This window comes from Lactuca virosa, chromosome 9, assembly GCF_052849685.1.
Source record: "Lactuca virosa cultivar CGN04683 chromosome 9, Lactuca_virosa_CGN04683_v6, whole genome shotgun sequence".
Lineage (NCBI taxonomy): Eukaryota > Viridiplantae > Streptophyta > Magnoliopsida > Asterales > Asteraceae > Lactuca > Lactuca virosa.
In genome coordinates, this window is record NC_136434.1 from 25,490,071 (window position 1) to 25,511,689 (window position 21,619).

Here is a 21,619-nt window from a genome sequence, read left to right on the forward strand (position 1 = left end):
AACATGCAAAGTGAAACACAAGAATAAATGAATCAAATATGGTATCAAACTCTATGAATATAAATAAACACTTTTATTTATCACCATACTGATTACTCATTATTCATTGTTTCGGTTTTATCAACTTTATACTCGAATTAAAAACACTAGTTGTCCCATGCTCCAAGCATGTACACTATGTTTTTCTTAAACAATAGCTTTGCCATACACCAAGTATGCACTCTATCTTTGTCTATGATCCTTACTTTGTGAAATAAACCAATTGAACATAATTTCAATGATTCTAATTTCACACTCCCAAATCCTTATCGAAAAATGTGAGAATTTCAAATTCCTATCATTTATCGAAATCTGTTTAGATTTTAAACTTATATGCACTGACCCTCCTGTAATGAATATGTACAAAGTCCCAAAGACTTGTCAACAGTCATTATAAGGTATTCCAATGGAGATCAACTCCATGGAAACTAAGTCTCATATTCAAAGTACATTGCTTTGGACATGCTTCTTGCATTAAGTTTTCTAATCTTACACAGATAACTTCCACCTATGGAGACAACTCCATATTCTCATTTTGACTATCACTTCTGAATAAGAGATGCCTCTTTTCAGAATATGTCAATATGGTCCTTCCAAAATTAGCACTATACTTCCAACTGTCCCTGAGCAACCAATCTTTGGTAAACCTCAGATTGTCCTCGACAATTGCTTAATCATTTTAGTCATATCCAATTCTAGACCTTTTCCCTTCTTAATGCCTCTGGGCATTTGGAAAAATTTAGAAATGACAAATATTATAGCACATGCAATCGATCCTATACCCAAAGCAAATGGTACACGATTCATGATGTCTCACATAAAGACATGATGTCTCACATATACCAGTCTTTTGCTACAATATTTTTATTTGCCATGTTTTCAAAATTTGACTATGAAGAGGGATGCCGTAATCATAATCGAATTTTGAGAACGCAATATATAGAATTTCCTTAAGTTGAACCAATCCAAAATGAAATTCATATATATATTCTTGACTAAAGATGATTAAGGTCTCAATCTAAGCCTTTAGAACTGAAATGAAGTATATCCTCTCCCTTAATTATAGCAAAACAACTTTTTCAATCCCTGCAGCCTCACGAATTGAAACTTTTGTTTTCTATAATTAACATTGCTAACTTGCAACACTAACAATAATTATCATGCTCCCACTAACATGATGATTATTAGCATAACACTTATGCTCCCACTAGCTTTGACATGTACTCAGAAATCAGCTGGACTTCTAGAAATCAATACTTTATTGACTTTCTTACCAAAGTTCAGATTTCTGATACGAGATGCTTTGATAAAACTTTATCAAAATCATACACCTTTCCTTAGATAGCATGCATGTGTGTCTAAACAATTTCAGAACTATGAAAAGGGATGTCGTAATCATAGTCTCAATTGTTTAGACCTTTTGCCATCTGCTTCAAATCTACTTGGTGGAAGGGTTTCCTCACCATCATTTTCATGAATCGGAGAGAAACCTTATGACCCTTAGATTTTATGGTGTATGTGTTCTTATCCATGTGAATCGTCAAAACCATAGTCACAAGACAAGGATAATGACAAATCCAAACTCATATGGACTGAACTTATGCAATCTTAACTTCTTGCCACCTGGCAGTACAGGGCCTGCCATTGCTTCCAAGTTGTTATGCAACCAATTGAGAACTTTCAGAACTCCTATGCAAAGCCAACTTTAACTAGAATGGGCACAGAATATGTCAACACGATAGGTTATAAACCTCAAGTCGTGTGCTAGTGAAGAACCTCAGGTTTTATTCTTGATTAGTTCTTGAAATTCTTTTTAGGATCTTTAAGACTCCCACTATCCTCTTGACATATAAGACTATCTTGCCAAATATTCAAGAGATAGTGCGGATTCTTTATCAAGATAAATACTTCACACAATTGGCCTTAGTTGGTCTTTGTTTTATCCAAAACATCACAACTTACCAATTTCAAATGTACAAGAGTATGACACTTTTACTCTTACATTTGACAAGTGTTTTAAACCTTTCTTTAAGATATGTCACTCAAGTTACAATCTTGGAGTATGACTCTAAGAATTGTTTTGGAACGAAGTATGACTCATCTTCCTGATCTAACCATTTCAACAATTCACGACTCCTCTTCTTAGTCATAAAAATGCACTAAGATGACCTTTAGAGGAGTAATTGTGATATGATTTCTAAATCATTAAGATGATCACAAACATGATACTAAAGTACTCTCCCATCTTTTCAGATTTGAGAAACTTTTATCTTTCTGCCTAATTTGATTCTTCCCATTCGTTCTGCCATACATTGAGACTTTTCCAATGTTTCAGAATTATACTTAAACTTGTAAGTATAACCATATTTACTAAACTTTAGTAAATCAAATAGTCTTAACGAGCTTTGTGGTGGACATGACCAGTGCACAAGAATGTGTACTCGATCCCTTTAGTCCTTCACTTGACTCACACATCCATGTGAACAAGTAATTAGTCTTGATTTTCCAATGCTTGAAAGTTCTCATTCATCATACTATTCAACTTGCATGATTCCAAGTTTCGGTCCAATTGAAACTTGGGTGATGAGGAACTTTCCTGATTTGGTAAATTTAGACACTACCACAAATGAAAGAATCAAATCCATTTTTCAATATTGCTGTCAGTGGAATCATATAAGCAACAATTTTCCACAAATGTCATTGTAAGGATACTTCAAATAAACAAAATTAAACAATTTTCTTTTATTTTAAAACTTTGCGGAAAAACTTATCCTTACAATCCACATGGAAAATTGTTGTTATCTATTCCTTAGCAATATATCATAACTTCTTAAGCAACTGCTTAAAATTCTGATGCGATCGAAATTCACCTTCGCGATCAGAATCAGCATATACTTCTTTTAAGATTTCTCTCTATTCTTTGATTCTTAAAACATCAACATGTGACCCAGTCACATCATGTAATGAGGATCTCAGAATAGAACTTAACAGAGTTAGATAATGGGCTCTACCTGATGTAGAGTCAAACTTATTGACTTTAACATCCTTAGGTAAATTTGGCAGCTTTGCAATCAACGCCCCTTCCTTTGGCAAAATAAACATATGGACCCTTTGGTAATGGGACTATCTCAGACTTAGCCTTTCTCTTTACCATTTGGTCAACCGGGTTGACTATGGCCAATCCCTTTCCATTGGGAAGAGAATGCTTTTTCTGGATTTCCAGTGTCACCATTGTCACTGTCCATAAAGTTTTTGGGAAGTTGATGTTCTAATCAAATTTGCTTCATTATCGTTCCAAATCATTGCTGATTCAGCAGCACCATGCAAATAGATATGATCATTAAGGTTCATGTCATAGTCTGTATCATAGTAGTCCCAAAGGAACTCACTATGTGACTTAGAAAGTGATTGAACATCCAACTTTCTCAAGACTTTGAAACCCAACTCTCCCGGCTTGTCAATATGTAACTTCATCTCTAAGATGTGATCACACATAGACCTTGCTTGCCATTAGGGCTTGAGTGACCTTGAACTTGTGGGTTAGGGAGAATAATTGGAGGAGGTGGAGGAAGAGAAGTATGACTTCCATGAGCCAAACTCGGGAAGTCATATTCATTAGGAAAGCTTGGTTTGGGAAGATCATTGTTGTCTAAACCAGACATCAACAATGGGAGAAATTCATGTAAAGTTGATTTAAGTCCTTAATATAACACCCAATATGATATATTAAGGCTAGGACCCAACAAACTATTTTATAACTTGGAAGAGGGATGCGGTAATCCAAGCTATAAAATATTTGAAGGTAGGTGAATGACGATTCACCAATTTCCACCAAGATAAACGAAATGTATTTAATTAGGTTTTTTACTTGGATTTGAAACTCCTAGATCTTTTGAGATTCATTGAACTTTTCAACGGTATGTTTCAATCTCGAGTATGCCCTTCAGGTTTTGTGACTGGGATGTCGAGGATCACAAAACAAGGTGTGAAGTAACCATGCAAATATACTTGGTACCCTTAATATTTACCCCTCAATCGATGTGCCGGTTAACCACACTAGCTCCACCGATACTATGATAAATATTAAGTTACCCTTTGCCTACTTTTTTAAATCCAGGTTAGTGTGCCGGTTAACCACACACGCTCCACTAACGGTTTAAACAAAGTGCAAAGTGTAATTTCATGGATTAGCACCTTATTCATATTTTCCTAAGTAACTAAGATTGGGAATTAATAAAAGGTTTAGTTACTTAGTATTTATCATTAATACTTTTAATGAAGGGAGAATTATAGTCCTTGTCCTACCTGTTCGGCTAACGACCCTCCACCAGTCAAGGAAGCGGTGGGTGAGAGTGGACACCCATTAAGCTGCCATTTTATAGGCAACAACCTTATCCCCCCCCCCCCCTATAGACCGGCTTCGTGAATGAGGCCTACTAATGGTAAGACGACTTGCTCTTATACATATAATATATTAAACTTTTAATATTATAATAGTATAAGGGTGTATTTTAGACATTTAAAATACTTGATGGTTTAATCTATTAATTAAACTAGACTTTTAATTTAATTAAACTCAAACCATATATTTATGGATTTAATAATACTCTTTTAATTAAACCTTTTAATTAACTATTAATAAAGTCCATAAGAGTTAATTTGAACTATTCAACAAAACATCATAATTCCAATTATTAAACTCAAAATTAAAACCATTTAATTAATTGTTTAAGTTATGAACCCAAGAGTTTTAGAATTCAATTCTTTTTTTTTTTCATAAAAAACTTTTCTCAAATTCCAAAACTTGAGGGCAAGTTTTGTAATTCTTGAAAACCTTTGGATTCCATAACTTATGGAATTAATGGTGTTTTATGATGAAACTTTCCATGTTCCATAATTTAAGAACAAGTTATGGAATTCTTTAAAACATTAACACCAAATTTTGTAACTCCATAAAAACTTTGAATCAATTTTTTTAAAAAAAAAAAATTTCATATCCATAACTTATGGAAGTTTCAAAAACCCTTAAGATCACAACTTTAAAAAAAACTTTTGAGCTCCAAAATTTTATGACAAAATATGTAACTCCTTAAAACATTTAGATCAAACTTTTAAAACTAATAAAATAATCATATCATTTTATCTTTTACTAAATTTGACCTAATTCAACTCATATAACAAATGATTCAAATTTTACAAATAATTCGTTTATCACAAAACAAGTAATTATCTTAAAATTTGACAAACGTCATGTTTTTTTTTCCTTTTTTTTTCAACTTGAAAATAAAACATTTGCATCAATATAACAGAAAACAACCCATGGCTCTGATACCACTGTTGGGTTTTGAGCATTCTAACACTCCTATGGTGTACATGCAACCCTATAAACCTTGGATCTATGTTTTCTCTATTATACATGCAAATATTAACTATTCCAAGGTTTCATCCTAACTAGCATATTATGAAGCACCTATACTACAAAGTTCTAGTTAGATGACATACCTTTTGATGTAGCTTGATGTCTTCAAGCTTTAAGAGCTAAGCCCCAATAGTGTGGAAGCCTCAAACGGAATCACAAATCACCAAAACACCTTGGAAGAACTTGAGAGAATATGTATGCACACTAAAATCGGCCCACTCTTATTTTCACACACTTGTGCCAATTTTGTGAGCCAAGGACCCCTTTATATATTATGGAGGATTAGGGTTACATCCATGTAAACCCTAATACCCATGACCTTTCATTTACATAGGATCCATGGGTTAAAAGCTCCATGGACCATCCATGAAAGCTTAGCCCAACCTAAATGAACTTGGCCCATTCCATATATATAAGAGTCCATATTTAATTAGTTCTTTTTGATCACTTAATTAATTCTAAATTAATTCTTGATCAATACTAATTAAATAATATGATTCCATATTAATATATTAGAACTTATAATATATTAATATAAATCATTAGTATACTATTCTCAAAAGACTATCCATATAAATTGTGCCGGTGAAGTGCAACCCAAATGGACCATGCCGGGTCGGGTCAAGTACATACCAAATATAGTTATGGACTTAGACATTAATCCAACACCACATGCAAGAAACACCTCTAGGGACTAGGAAACACTTGGACCAAGTGTTAGAATCACATGTGATTCATCTAAGGGATGTTTATGGCCACCAATTGGTGTTTACGGCCATGGAGTTTACGGACGTAAACTCATGGTAAAATGTGCACAAGAGGGTGCTTTAAAGTCCTATCTATCATCCATTAGGGGTTCAAGGTCTAATGCTTGGATATGAGAAGGGTTTGCGGCCAACATGTGACCAAAGCATGGGTTTACGGCCAAGGGATATTCCATGGCTGTAAACTCTTGATGTTTATGCTAAGGTGGTTGTTTCAAGACTATGATCTAGTGTTTAAATCGTCTAACTAGATGATAGATGGAATACTCACACTTTTGAGGGCCTTTGAGGAGTTTTCGGCCACCAAGAACAAGTGTATGTTCTTGGTGTTCTTGGTGAAAGATGAAGATCTAGCCAAAAGATGATTTCCATGGATGAAATCAAAGGGTGATTCATGAGTAAGAAGGATAACAACAACTAGAGGAAAGAATCACTTACATTTTTGAAGATCGGGAATGAAAATCTCGATGATACTTGAGAGAGAAATCAAGTGTTCTTGAGGTGAAAGTGTAAGAATGAAAGAAAAGTGAAGGGAATGAGACTTATGGGGGGATTTTACGGCCAACCTTGAGTTTACGGTCGTAAACTCATGTGTTATGGTCGTGAACTCCTTTTGGTGGTGTTTAAGGCTTGAATGTTGTACAGTGACTCTAGCAGGTACTTCCTAACACTCATTCCTTGAATGTACTAGGCTTAAAACACTCAAACAGACTCTAAATAGTGCTAAAAGATAGCAGGAGCGAGTCTGACTTAAGGTTGATTGTACTGACTTTACAAGGCAAAAAATTTCGGGTTGTCACAAAAAGCCTTTTTGTAACAAAGTTTATATCTTATAAACTTTGAGTTAATAAAATATAAATTCTTCTTTTCTTTTTTTACACTCCATGGCCGGCCATGCATGGTGAAAAAGAGATACATGGCTTTCTTATTATTTTAATCAAAAGAAATCAAAGTATGGTGCATGCATGGGACAAGCTTATCTAAAGTGCTTATTGGAAATAAACCTTTAGATTAAGTGTAAGCTTAAAATAGATTGCACTCTTGCATTTTCGTTCATTCTTTTTTGCCAAAAAGTCGTGAGCTCTTTGCTCCCCACTCCATCTCTTCTCTAGTATTTCAGTTTGAAGAAGTTGTTACTTGTTTTACTCTCTTGCAACATATACTTGGGTAGTTTGTTCTAAGCTTAAGAGTTAACATAAGAACTAGCATTCTAATCAAGTTGGATCATTGTTGGTGTCTCAAGGGTTCAACCTTTTTTTCCATCAACTTCCCTGACTCCCTTAGAGGATCCAAAGTTCATCAAAGGTTGTTGCTTCTTCTTCCTTCTATGGTTGTGCTTTAAATCTTTCTACTATTTGCAAGTTGATCATTGGTGGGTAATAAAATGTTTATGTTATTTATAAAACTCAAGTCTTTCGTTTGCCATTATTTATAGCCTTTAAAACTAATTTTTAAATAAAACCCAACAATTGGTATCAAGAGCCACCTTGCAAGTTTGGTTAGATTTTTGGAAATCTTAGTTTTTGGACAATATGGATAACTTGTTATTTTGTATAAAAACAAGTTCATACATATTTTCTTTGACAACTTTATAATTGTTATTTTTTTGTGACAAAAATTTAATGCATTTTTTTGTCACTTACAGTTGTTTTAGAAAAACAAATGTTATTTTATGTTTATATGTATTTTAGAGTGCATAAACAAGCCTTGGACCATTTGTGTTGTTGTTTGTGTGATGTGGTTAAAAATGGTTTGTAATATTCTTTTATTCATAAAGTATGTAATAAAAGTAGCTAGTTTTTATTCTTGTTACTTTTATGTAATAGATTAGTTTTAGACTCGATTTATTTTATGAAAAATATAACAAGATGAAGATGGAGACCATTTCTTGAAGAACCATGGAGACCCACGGTTTTATAAAGATTTTATAAAAGTTCATAATTTTATAAAGTTTTTTATAAAATTGCAACAAAGTTGGTTGTCATTGCAAGTGGGAGCTTGAAGATCACATGAAGAACAAGTTGTAATATTTTGTCCCTTTGTCCCTTAGGAAGGAATTAAGACTTTTGTGTTGGCTCACAAAAGTGTTATATAGTTTAAGGCTTGTTTATGTAAAATGCATGTTTGTATTGTTTATTTTTCAAGTAAATATTTTGTGTGGTTGATAATTTAGTTTTTCACAAACACAAACTATTTTTTGGACAAAATAAACATCACATGGAGTTTGGATTTCAAAATATAAAATATGGACATTAGATGTAACATATTCTAACCATAAAATAAAAACCGGTTTTATAAAATTGTTAATTACGACAACTTTTGAAATATTGAATTATTGATATAAAAATCATGTTTTTATAACTTATTCAAACTCCAAATTATTATTTAATGAAAGGAAGTTTTATTAAACAATATTAAAAGGTTCTAGATGGCTCAATCGCAAACTTAATACTAGGTATTAATTTTAAAATATAACCAAGCCGAAATATAAAAACCGAGTTTTTTTATAAGAACCTTAAAAGTGATTTTTTAAAATGCAAGTCTATGTCATCCAACTTTAGAAACATTTGCACATCACTTGTATAATGCTAGTGGGATAAAGGATATCTAACCATTAGTATCATCTTTTGGGGGCCAAAGTATTTTTGAGATTCCTATAATCAAGTTATAGGCCAATTATACAAGTTTCTCTAATTGGATGACTTGATTGGAAACCTCTTGTGATAAAGGTCACCTAAGCAAGAGTGTTCCAAGGCATACATGAGATCAAACATGTCAAATTAACAAATGGATTGTTAAGGGTCTCATACATCTAGGAATTACAAATGGTATAATTAATACAAGTTATTTACCTTGTTAAGATTGAGTGAATGGGATAAAGGATACCTAACCATTTTTGTAACGCCCCGTTTATTTAAATAAATTAATAAATGTAAGTCCCGGACTAATTTGTGAAATTTTTTGATAGTTGGGGGTTGTTTAGTAAGTTACGGAGTTGTTTTGAGAATAATTATAGAAGCAAGGGTATGTTTGGTAATTATTGTGTTAAAATTGAGAAGATTTTATGGGCCAGGGGATAAAGTGTAAGTTTTGGGCTTGATTTGAAAGAAATTTAAGAGGGCAGGGTCGAATTGGTAAATTATGGACTAAGTTTGAAAATAAATCTGGAAGTGAGGGGCCGTTTGTGTCATTATGGAGTGTAGTTTATGTGAACCGGGTATTTAACCTCCAGGTTCCGTTCAACCCTAACCCTAGTTTTATTTCCTTCAGCCGTCATGCGAGACTTCTCATCTGCCACCCCTTTTCTTCGTCCGTTTTCCAATCATACAAGTCCGGCGCCGCTACCCTTATTTCTCCATACAGCCGCTGCCTCCGTAAGACCATGGCGAACCACCGAGACCGGTCGAACGAAGCAGCAATGGTTAGAGTTTGGAGAAGCTGCCGTCGCTGTGGAACCGTAAACCACCAGAAGTGCCGCTCCTTCTCCGCCGATAGACGCTGCTGCTGCCCGCCATCCGTCGTCATGAGTGCAGCTAGCCGACGCTGCCATCGCCTGTTCAACCATCAAGGAGGCTTTTCCATCGCTTCTTTTCTTCCGACCGCCATGAGCCGCCGTGAGGGTAGCTGTGATTGGGGTGCGTTTCCCTTGCTCAACTCGTCTCCGTGTGTGCGTGCCTGCTTGCTGTTGGCCGGAAATGCGTGGGAACCACCATGTCAGCCCCATGGTGGCCATTACCTTGCTGTCGCCATATAAGCCTCCTTCTGCCGCCTTCTGCCAGATCTTGACACCACCAGCCGCCGCTACGAGTTTGTGTATGGGTGTGTATCCTAGTAGACCTGTTGTGTTCAGTTTTCATAAGGTTGTAGGTGGTTGTTTGGCCGGAAAAAGCCACTGCCACCCTCTACCACCACCGGCCACCACTAGGGTGGCTGTGTGTGTAGTATGTTAGTCAGTGTGTGTGTGTGTGTGTGTGTGTGTCCTTTTGGTTCAAGCATTGTATCTGTAATTAGCAATGAATAATGAAAATAATAACCACCACCGTAAGGTGGTGGCCGCCGCCGTGTGCCGACGTTGACCACCACTACCCGAGGTGGTAGTGGGTGGTGCCTCCCTAGTAAAACCCTAATGGGCTTAAAGATTAATTTTGGGCCTATTGGGCCATGTTTGGGTGAAAACCCTAATTAGGGTTTAGAAAACCCTAATTGTGAGTATTTGGGCCTTAGACTTATTTGGACCGACTTTTGGGCCATTTGGATTGGATTATGTATTAAGCCCAATTACACTATGTTATTTATCTAGCAGAGTAAAGTCCTTAATGGGTTAAGTGAGAAACACTTAACCCTAATCGTCATTTTATGTGAAACTTTAATTTCACGTGGGCCTTAAGTTTTCTATTGGGTTTTGGTAATTGGGCCAATAATGGGCCATCCAAGAATGATCATATGGACTAGAACAATGAGATGGGCTTTAGGGTAAGGCCCATAGGAGGGTTTGGGCCCAATTTGGAAAATTGGGCCATAGTTTGGGCCTAGATGGTTGTATGATATTGGGCCCTTAGAATGAGACATGTTGGACTGGACTGAACAATTGGGCCTTAAGGGAAGACCATGTAGAGGTATGGGCCCAATTTGGAAAATTGGGCCATATGTTGGGCTTTGAGCCATAGTTGGACTTTTGGGCCTTTGGATTGGGCCTTGGGCTTGAATCAAGCCAAGTTAGGGGTTGATTAGTCTTTTACCCCCAAGCATGGACTTATGGTTATGAGTTGGAACCTAATTATTAATTGGGTGTTATTTTGATATTGACAGATCGGGAATCTGTCATCCAACAGCTATGGTTTTGTCAGCAGGACTTCAGCAGTGTGAGGTGAGTCCTCTTCCAGTAGGAACGGGTCTAAGGCACCAAGGCCGGCCCGTTTAAGTAGTTATAGTATGCCGGGGTAAGCCCGATGTAGTTTATATGTTTCTGGACTTCGATCCGATGTCGGGGCGGTCCCGAGAAGTAGTTAAGTATGCGTGATGTATTTGTGATTCATGCAGGTTATATTATATGTGCCATGTGTTTCGGAATTCGGTCTGATGTCGGGGAAAGCCCGATGTATGTTAGTTTACATGTTATGTGTTATGTGTTCCGGGGTAAGCCTGATGTCGGGGCAAGCCCGATGTATGTTAGTTATTATGCCATGTGTTATGTGTTCCGGGGCAAGACTGATGTATGCTAGTTTATATGTTATATGTTATAAGTTCTGGGCTTCAGTCCGATGCCGGGGCAAGCCCGATGTAGATTATGTGATTATGTTATGTGATATATGCTATGTTGTGTATATGCCGGGGTAAGCCCGATGCCGGGGTGAGCCCGATGCCCGATGCGGTCGGATGCCGGGGTGAGCCCGATGCCGGGCAGGAGTCCGATGTCGGGATTCGTCCTGATGCAGTTGGGAGTGGTCCCAGAGTTATATTTATGTTATGTGTTTATGTTATATGCACTGTGGATATGTTTATATGTGTACCGGATTACGGTCCGATGCCGGGCAGGGCCCGATGCAGTGGGCTAGGCCCAAGTTATGTGATTATATGCATGGTATGTGGTAGTTTGGGGAGACTCACTAAGCTTCGTGCTTACAGTTTTCAGTTTTGGTTTCAGGTACTCAGTTTTCAAAAGAGGGGCTCGGGAAGATTGCAGTGCACACACCATTTGTTCAGCCTGGGATGTTTATACTTTGATATACTTGACAGTTGTTATAATATTTTGAGATACATTGTCCATGACTTTTATATGATGTTTGATGACTAAGGTTTTTATTATTAATTAAAATGAAATTTTTTTAGACTGTATTTTTGGGTTGTTACAATTTTTTTGATTTGTAACTTGGATCCTAGACTTTAAATAAATAATGTTTTTGAAAACTAAAAGGGTATTATTTTTAAAGAATTAAATACTAAATGAAAACTTTGTTAAACTTTTGTAGATGGCGCCACCAACTACTGTAACACACCACCACCCAATGAACATTCGACTAGTTCTCGACAAAGAAAAACTGAACCACTCCAACTTTTTGTATTGGCACAGAAATTTAAGAATTGTTTTGAAACAAGAAAAGAAAGAATATGTACTTGAAAATCAAACCCCTGATGAACCACCATATGTTCCAAAGGATGCACATGATGCATGTCGTAAGCATGTGGATGATTCACTTGATGTTTCAAGCCTCATGCTTGCCATTATGGTTCCCAATCTTCAGCGGGATCTGGAACTCTTTACTGCCTTTGACATGATTGAACATCTCAAGCAGATGTTTGGTCAACAAGCTAGAACCAAAAGGTTCGAAACTGTGAGAGCCCTCCATGGCATGAAAATGGAGAAGAGTGCAAATGTGAGCACACATGTTCTTAATATGAAAAGCCATCTGGATCAACTGGAGAGATTGGGCTCTCCATATCCACAAGACTTAGCCACAAATTTAATTATGAACTCATTGCTAAAGTCTTATGATACCTTCATCATGAACTACAACATGAATGGGTGGGAGAAACCTATCTCTGAGTTGCACAGGTTGCTAAAAACTGCAGAGAACAATATCGCAAGGAAAACCCCACAAGTGCTCATGATTAGGGAAGGAAAAGTCAAGAATAACAAAGGCAAGAACTTCAAGGGAAAGCCACAAGATGGCAAGGGCAAAGGAAGAAATCTCCCCAAAACCCACCACCAAAGAAGAAGGAAAAGGTTTCCAAAGATGACACATGCTTTAAGTGTGGTGTTGTGGGGCATTGAAAAAGGAATTGTCCTAAGTACCTTGTTGAGTTGAAGAACATGAAGGTCGGGGAAGGCCCTTCAGGTATATCCATTTTCATGATTGAAATGGTACTATTTACTTTATTTGATAATGGTTATGGAAATCATATTTGTAATTCGTTGCAAGGGTTCAGAAAGAGTATGGAACTGAAGACAAATGATATGGTATTGCATGTGGGCAATGGAGCATGGGTTGCAGTCCATGCAATAGGACGTTTTGATTTACATTTACCATCTGGCTTGTACTTAACATTAAACAATGTGTGTTTGATTACCTCTATTACTAGAAATATTGTATCAGTTTCCCGTTTAAGAAAATCTGGTTTTAATTTTCAAATTGTTGATGATAATATTCATTCCTTCTTGGATGGAATATTCTATTTTGAGGCTAGACCAATAAAAGGAATTTATGAATTAAACCTAGATGAAACCTTAAACAATAAGTCCCTTTATCATGTTAACACCAAAAGGCTCAAACAAGATTTGAACCAGACATGTCTATGGCATTGTCGCCTTGGACACATAAACAAGAAGCGCATATCTCAACTCCAAAAGAGTGGACTTTTGGGGGCAAATGACATTGAGTCATTTGACATATGTTAATATTGTTTATGTGGAAAGATGACAAAATCCCCATTATTTGGAACAAATGAAAGGGAAACTGTTTTATTATGCGTCATACACATTGATGTATGTGCTCCTTTCAAAACATTGTCTAGATATGGTGAAAGATATCACATCATCTTCACTGACGACTTTAGTCGTTTTGGTTATGTGTATTTGATGAAACATAGACATGAAGCATTCAAAAAGTTTAAATTGTTTCAAAGTGAAGTTGAAAATAAACTCGACAAAACAATCAAAATCCTTCGTTCGGATAAAGGATGCGAGTACTTGAGCCAAGAGTTCCAAGACCATCTAAGGAGTCGTGGGATTATCTCACAACTCACTCCACCTAGAACACCATAGCTTAATGGTGTTTCTGAGAGGATAAATTGGACCTTACTTGATATATTTCGATCTATGATGAGTCGAAGTACTCTTCCTTTATCATTTTGGAGTTATGATTTACTCACCGCAACCTCTATCTTGAATATGGCACCAACTAAAAAGGTAGAGAAAACACCTTATGAGATGTGGTATGGAAAGGCTCCATCCTTATCTTATATGAAAGTTTGGGTTTGTGAAGCTCATGTCAGAGAAGACACTTCAAGCAAACTTGAGCCAAGATCTACCAGATGCATCTTTGTACAATATCCTAAAGATTGTTTAGGATATTACTTCTACATCCCTAGTGAGAATAAGATCTTTATCTCATGAAAAGCTGAATTCTATGAATGCAAGTTTCTAATGGATGAGGTAAGTGGAAGGCGCGTGGAACTTGAAGAAGATCAAGAACCTCAACCCGATGCAGCGTTAGTTGGCACTAGTACTAAACAAGAGGCTATTAAAGATGAAGAAATCATTGTCCTTCAACCTTTTGAAACACAAGGCGTTCGCAGATTCGGTAGAACTTGTCATGAACATGAGAGATATGGATTTCTCATTGACGAGTGCTTCATGATGATGAATGGTGATGAGCCCGTCAGCTACCGATATGCAATGTTAGATCCTGAATCTGACAAATGGCTTGATGCCATGAATGCAGAGATGTAATCCATGAGAGAAAATCAAGTCTGGGATTTGGTTGAACTTCCTCCCAATAGCAAGACTATTGGAAGTAAGTGGATCTTCAAGAAGAAGACTGACATGGATGCCAATTTACACACATTCAAAGCAAGACTTGTTGCTAAAGGTGTAACACCGTAAATTTTCGAACAAATTTTTCATTTTTAAATTACGAAAATTCTAATAATACATTTCAAAAAAATTCCAATAATCGAATTAACAAAATACATTCCATAATTGTTTGATTAATAATCCAGGATCCTCCAAAACACAACTCTTTATCTCGCGTGTACAATCGAACCGTCGCCTTCCCGTGATCCTGAAAAGTACCTGAAACACATAACACATAACACGGTAAGCACGAAGCTTAGTGAGTTCCCCAAAATACCACACACATAATACTGTAGCCACTCGAGGCTATAACTCAATAAGACCCTCTTGGTCAATGTGTCTCAGTGGGACCCTCCAGTCCCACAACTCTGATGGACCCTCTTGGTCCTAACTCTGTGGACCCTCTTGGTCCTAACTCTGTAAGCTCGGAACATAGCATATAACACATGAAACAACGATGCATAACATCACGAAGACATAATGCACAGCATAACACATAAGACAGGATACATAATTCTCAATGTAAGCACATAAGACCCCCCAGTCACATGTAAGTAACACTCTAGGTAAAGTATAGTGAGAAGACTCACCTCGGATGGCGAACAGATCCTATAATTTCTGCTGCTACACTCCGGCTTCTATCACTAAGCCAAACCCACAAATAACCCCATTAGAATCTAAGACCAACCTTCACATATTATGTCTAAACATGGTCCACCAACCTGGTCCATAAATAACTCAAGTCCATTGGGCCCACCAAGGCCCAACCATGGCCTAATTTTCCAAATTGGGCCCAAACCCTCATATGGGCCTTACCCTAAAGCCCATCTAAATATTCTAGTCCACATGACTGCTCTTGGATGGCCCATCAATGGCCCAAACACCAAAGCCCAATAGGAAGACCCAACACAAGGCCCAAGTAAAAATTCGGGTTTCACATAAAATGATGATTAGGGTTAAGTGTTTCTCACTTAACCCATTAAGGACTTCACCCATTAAGCCCAATATCCCACTAATCCATCACACAATGGAATTGGGATGAGTTACAACTTCAGTCCGCTGGTCCAAACACGGGTCCCAAAAGGCCCAACCAACAAACCCAAAATTAGGGTTTTCTAAACCCTAATTTGGGTTTCTAGCCCAATCATGAACCAACCCAGTCCAATATTAAGCAATTGGGCTAATTAGGGTTCCACTAGGTCAACACCACCCACTGCCACCACGGGTAGTGGTGATTGGCGGCGGCCCATGGCGGCAGGCGGAGGCAGCCACCATTTCCAATGGTAGTGGTGATGGTTCCTTTCCAAAAAGTGCACAAGCAACCTCAAACATAAATACACACGCACACAGCCACCTCCCGTGGTGGCTGGTGGCGGCAGAAGGCAAAGATAGGCGACAGCCACCACCATGAGGCGGTGGCAGTGGGTTCTCGGCCTCAAATGTACAAAATCCACACCATAATTACCGAAAATCACTCTTACAATCAAACAAGAGCACAAACAGCCACCACACGACGTCAAACGTCGCCGAAAAAACGAAGACAGCAGCCCTCATGGCCACCGGCGGTGGCAGACTATTCCAACGCCACACCCACACAATAACGAGAGAGAAAATGAGAAGAGTGGGTTGCGGTGACTTACCCAGCATCCTCGAAGGCTCCTGACGTGCGCAAAGGCGGCATAGGAGGTTTCGTTCTCGGTCTTCGGCGGTTCCCCGGCAGCCTACGACGATCCGGCAGCAGGCAATGCGATCGCGCCCTTCGTCGGCACCATAGCGGCGGCGGACAGCTTCCAGGGACGGCGGCGACTGAAGTTGTTACAAATGATGGTGGCGGTTGGAATGGAGCGCTAGTGTTTGGTTCACTCGATAAAACAGTTCCCATCGGAATGGAAGGCACGGGTTAAAGTCCCGTGACTCCATTCAAACATATTTAAGATTTTGGCAATTCTGGTCCCTCCCATCACAATCTCTTCAATGCAACTCCGAAATTTACCTTTTAGCCCTCACTTCCATAATTATTTTCATAATAAACCCAAAATTACTAAGCAACTCCTTTTTTTACACACTATTTCCAATTACAGCCCCTGCCTTCTTAAATAATCACAAAACCAATCCAAAACTCACGTTTTTAACCCCCAACTTCTAAAATTATGACGGTTAACTCCTCGAACCCAACACCTTACTAAATTATTAATGATTTTAGGGTTTCTATTCATATTAACCCTTATTTATTTATTTATTTGATATACGGGATGTTACAACTCTCCCCCACTTAAATTAGATTTCGCCCTCGAAATCTTTCCTCATCATCCCCTACATGCCTGTCAACTTGAACGACCTGGCCCCAAGCTCGAGCATAACCCCAATCATTCAATCCAACAAAGTTTTCTCAACCACCACATGGCATGTGCAACTACTAAGTTCGCTTAACTCCAAGCAAATATTACAACCGCTCTGAAGTCACATGACACTCCTGACCTCTGTCGTCTAACACTCACTAACTCGATACGTGGTGCAGTCCTATTCAACCCAGACGAACCGACCCTCCCAGGTCTAGATCATCAGATGCAATCCATAACCACCCAAAATGAAATCCATCGGGAATCTAAAATCTCAACTCATCTATCCTATACACCAATAGGGCCAAACCACAACTCACGAGTTTGGTCCGACAGCAAAATTAGAACCACTCATATCCAATCAGATATTCAACTCACGACCTGTGATCTGCGAATCTACACGCACATTACTCTCCAATTCCCTCCGAATTACGACAACCTCTTCCCAATTAAAGATATAACGGATCCCAACCATCATGGAGACCCCAGTCTCGCTCCTGATTCGGACACCAGGTTCCCAAAGACTCAGTCGTCAAGGCTACCTAAGCCTAAGAATTCCTTTGTGTCATGCTCTACCCAGGGAATACTATGGATTCTCGTAGTCTTACGATACTCTCACACTGACTCGTGAATGCTACAGCTCCCCGCAGGTCGACATCACTTACTCACTCACCCGTGAATGCTACGGGTCCCCGCAGGCTTACATCACTTACTCACTAACCCGTGAATGCTACGACTCCCCGCATGCTTACATCACTTAATCACTTGCCATGGGCTCTCCCCATGTTTTTTTTCTTTTGATATTACAAGGTGATTACTCCCACCTGGATCCTTCCACTCTCTTACCATCCCCGTCCAATGACAACTAGTTGATGGGTTCCTACTGGAATAATAACCACTCGATACTCCACTTATCATATCATAAATTCGAGTCTCAAAATAATCCAACAACTTAGGGCATCATACTCGAACACCCCGATACACCATCACTGAATCTCACGTTTGCTTGCCTCAACCTCTGATCTCCCACTTACGGTATCAGACTCGAATGTCGTGATTTACTCTCACAGAATCTCATAATGTCCTGCCACGACTAGTGATCTTCTTTTCGCACGACTCATAACCTCGAAATACTCCACTCACAAATTGAAACACGGAGAAATCATTAAGGACTGAGATCACATTAACGATTATCCAAAACCCCATCCTATTACTGATCAAAACCCATGCGAAGCTACTCATAATAACTCTGAAACTATTTGACAAATCAAATGTTGCTCCTCCCGGAGTATAAATACAATGTATACATCAAACTATCAAATCTCAACAATCGAAACTGGACCTTGACGAGACAACCGCCTCGAACTCGACCATTGCAACCCTTAAGAGTCCTTGACCACAATAAGATCCCTGACTAACGGCTACTCGTCGTGGATACACTCGTTCTTCCATGGACATGTACAATATACATAATCTCGCTCTGCGCCTTGCCTCATTCACCACTAAACCCAAGTCTCATATGATCGTACCGCAGGTTCCTGACACCCAATCCTCTAACCCCAAAGTGAACAGAGTGATGACCCTCCAACAAAATACCACGTTCTCCCCCACTTAGGGGTCGAACCATCGCCTAATGTCATACCCAATCAACCACACTACAGACTGGCTCTCCAGATGTATCATTCCCAACTCAAGGGACGTACCATATAGCACCCGATGACTTTCCAGAAAATGATTGAATAACTCCAAGTACCCTGAACCCCATATGTAAACCTCGGAATCCTCCCCATGTGACTGCCTACAGTCACTCAGAACCTCGTCTGGCTGCACATGCACTTAATTCGACGGTCCTAGAATAACACTATCTCCTTTCCTGGAAATATTAGACTACCACATACTTCATTCTCAGAATCCTCAATCATCACTCCACTGTAAGATTCGGCATAGCACGGGAGACCTCACTCCCACAGTCGATCTATTGCATAGCCATTAAAGCCGACAACTCGATATACTCCTCTCGTTTCCCGGCAATAGTTGTTGATATACGACGTACCAAACTCGAACAAGGCATACTCGAGCCCTCGCTGCCGCATTCCCCACTAATAACTCCTTCCGGACATAGGAATGTAACCCAATGCTCTCATACAACAAAATACTCTTGGTGCCAATATTGCATATACTTAGTGCCCCACAGGGTCTTCTTCTAATCTCTGACATCAGAAACTCACTCACCCATCCTTTCCAAAATGGGAAACAGGAACAATTTAATCCTCAATATAGAACTTGACATCATAGGATATCGCCCGACCACTCAACTCAAACTGCAATCCTCCACGATGTATCATCTCTACCCCTTATTTGAGTCTTGCGACTCCAACTGGCACCTCACCAGTCAAAACCCTCGAGATCTAAACTCAGATTTGCCCACCCGAAGCATACTCCATTAAACTTAACCGACATGGCCTTCTGGCCCCGCAATCCCCCATATCTGATCTCAGACTACTCAAACACAACAGGATAACTGGTAAAACCAGAAGCACTAACCGCCACGAATCCTAGTACTCGAACCACGTGATCACCTCTCAATCTGCTACGGATCATGGTACTCGAACCATGTGATCACCTCTCAATCTGCTACCTAGAACCTCTGGAATTCTCCCTGTATCGAGTATGGGTCCTCTGCTTTCAGTAGTACGGGCCCATACTACCTGCCACATCTACCCATACTTTCCACATGGATCATCCCAGATTTCCTAAGTAGCTGCTCAACCTCCTCAATCACTAATCCCGTCATACCTGGTCGCTCTCTTGCGAATACTCTCCTCTATCAGCATACTCATCTGACAAAGGTCGCTCTCTAAGCTCTTCCTAGGTTTTCTCACTTCTCTGCCATCAGTTGCTGAACAACTCCTTATGATGCCAGCCATCTACCTCCTGAATATCGTCATATTCACTTAGTAGCTGACTCCCATCATCGAGAGTTCCACAAAGCACGAAGCAAGCAACATTTAGGCATCGAATAACTTCCACCAACACGCAGAACCACTCTAGGTTACAACTCCACTTACTCTACACACACTCAGAGGTGTCACCAAACTCAAGCAACTCTATCCTATGCGGCTATCTAACTACTCTCTCAGTAGGCTCCTCAATTGCTCATCTAGGTATCTCTCCAAGATTACTCCTCTACTAAAATCCCTCTCTAAAAAGGATTCCTGTTGGATACTCTTTCTCCGCACATACTCAAAAAAAAAATCACAGATAGCAACAACTCCTAGGCTAAGGCATCACAAATCAGGCCACTCGAGTCCTAATATATGAAATACCTAGCCTATCTCTAGCATGCATAATATTTCATAAAATATCTCATAAATATCTCATAACACAAAAGTAAGGGTATTTTGGGAAATCACCGTTCGGGCTCTGGCTGATTGTACACACTGCTCTTTCTCGTTGTTCTCTTAGAAACTCTTGTTCGTTTTTAGAAAATCATTTATTTTGAAAATTTTCTCAAATCCTCAGTTTGAGTCCAGATTCACCCGAAAGTGAATCCGAATCCCTCAAACCAAGGCTCTGATACCAACTTGTAACACCGTAAATTTTCGAACAAATTTTTCATTTTTAAATTACAAAAATTCTAATAATACATTTCACAAAAATTCCAATTATCGAATTAACAAAATACAATTCCATAATTGTTTGATTAATAATCCAGGATCCTCCAAAACACAACTCTTTATCTCGCGTGTACAATCGAACCGTCGCCTTCCCGTGATCCTGAAAAGTACCTGAAACACATAACACATAACACGGTAAGCATGAAGCTTAGTGAGTTCCCCAAAATACCACACACATAACACTATATCCACTCGAGGCTATAACTCAATAAGACCCTCTTGGTCAATGTGTCTCAGTGGGACCCTCCAGTCCCACAACTCTGATGGACCCTCGTGGTCCTAACTCTGTGGACCCTCTTGGTCCTAACTCTGTAAGCTCAGAACATAGCATATAATACATGAAACAACGATGCATAACATCACGAAGACATAATGCACATCATAACACATAAGACAGGATACATAATTCTCAATGTAAGCACATAAGACCCCCCGGTCACACGTAAGTACCACTCTAGGTAAAGTATAGTGAGAAGACTCACCTCGGATGGCGAACAGATCCTATAATTTCTGCTGCTACACTCCGGCTTCTATCACTAAGCCAAACCCACAAATAACCCCATTAGAATCTAAGACCAACCTTCACATATTATGTCTAAACATGGTCCACCAACCTGGTCCATAAATAACTCAAGTCCATTGGGCCCACCAAGGCCCAACCATGGCCTAATTTTCCAAATTTGGCCCAAAACCTCATATGGGCCTTACCCTATAGCCCATCTAAATATTCTAGTCCACATGACTGCTCTTGGATGGCCCATCAATAGCCCAAACACCAAAGCCCAATAGGAAGGCCCAACACAAGGCCC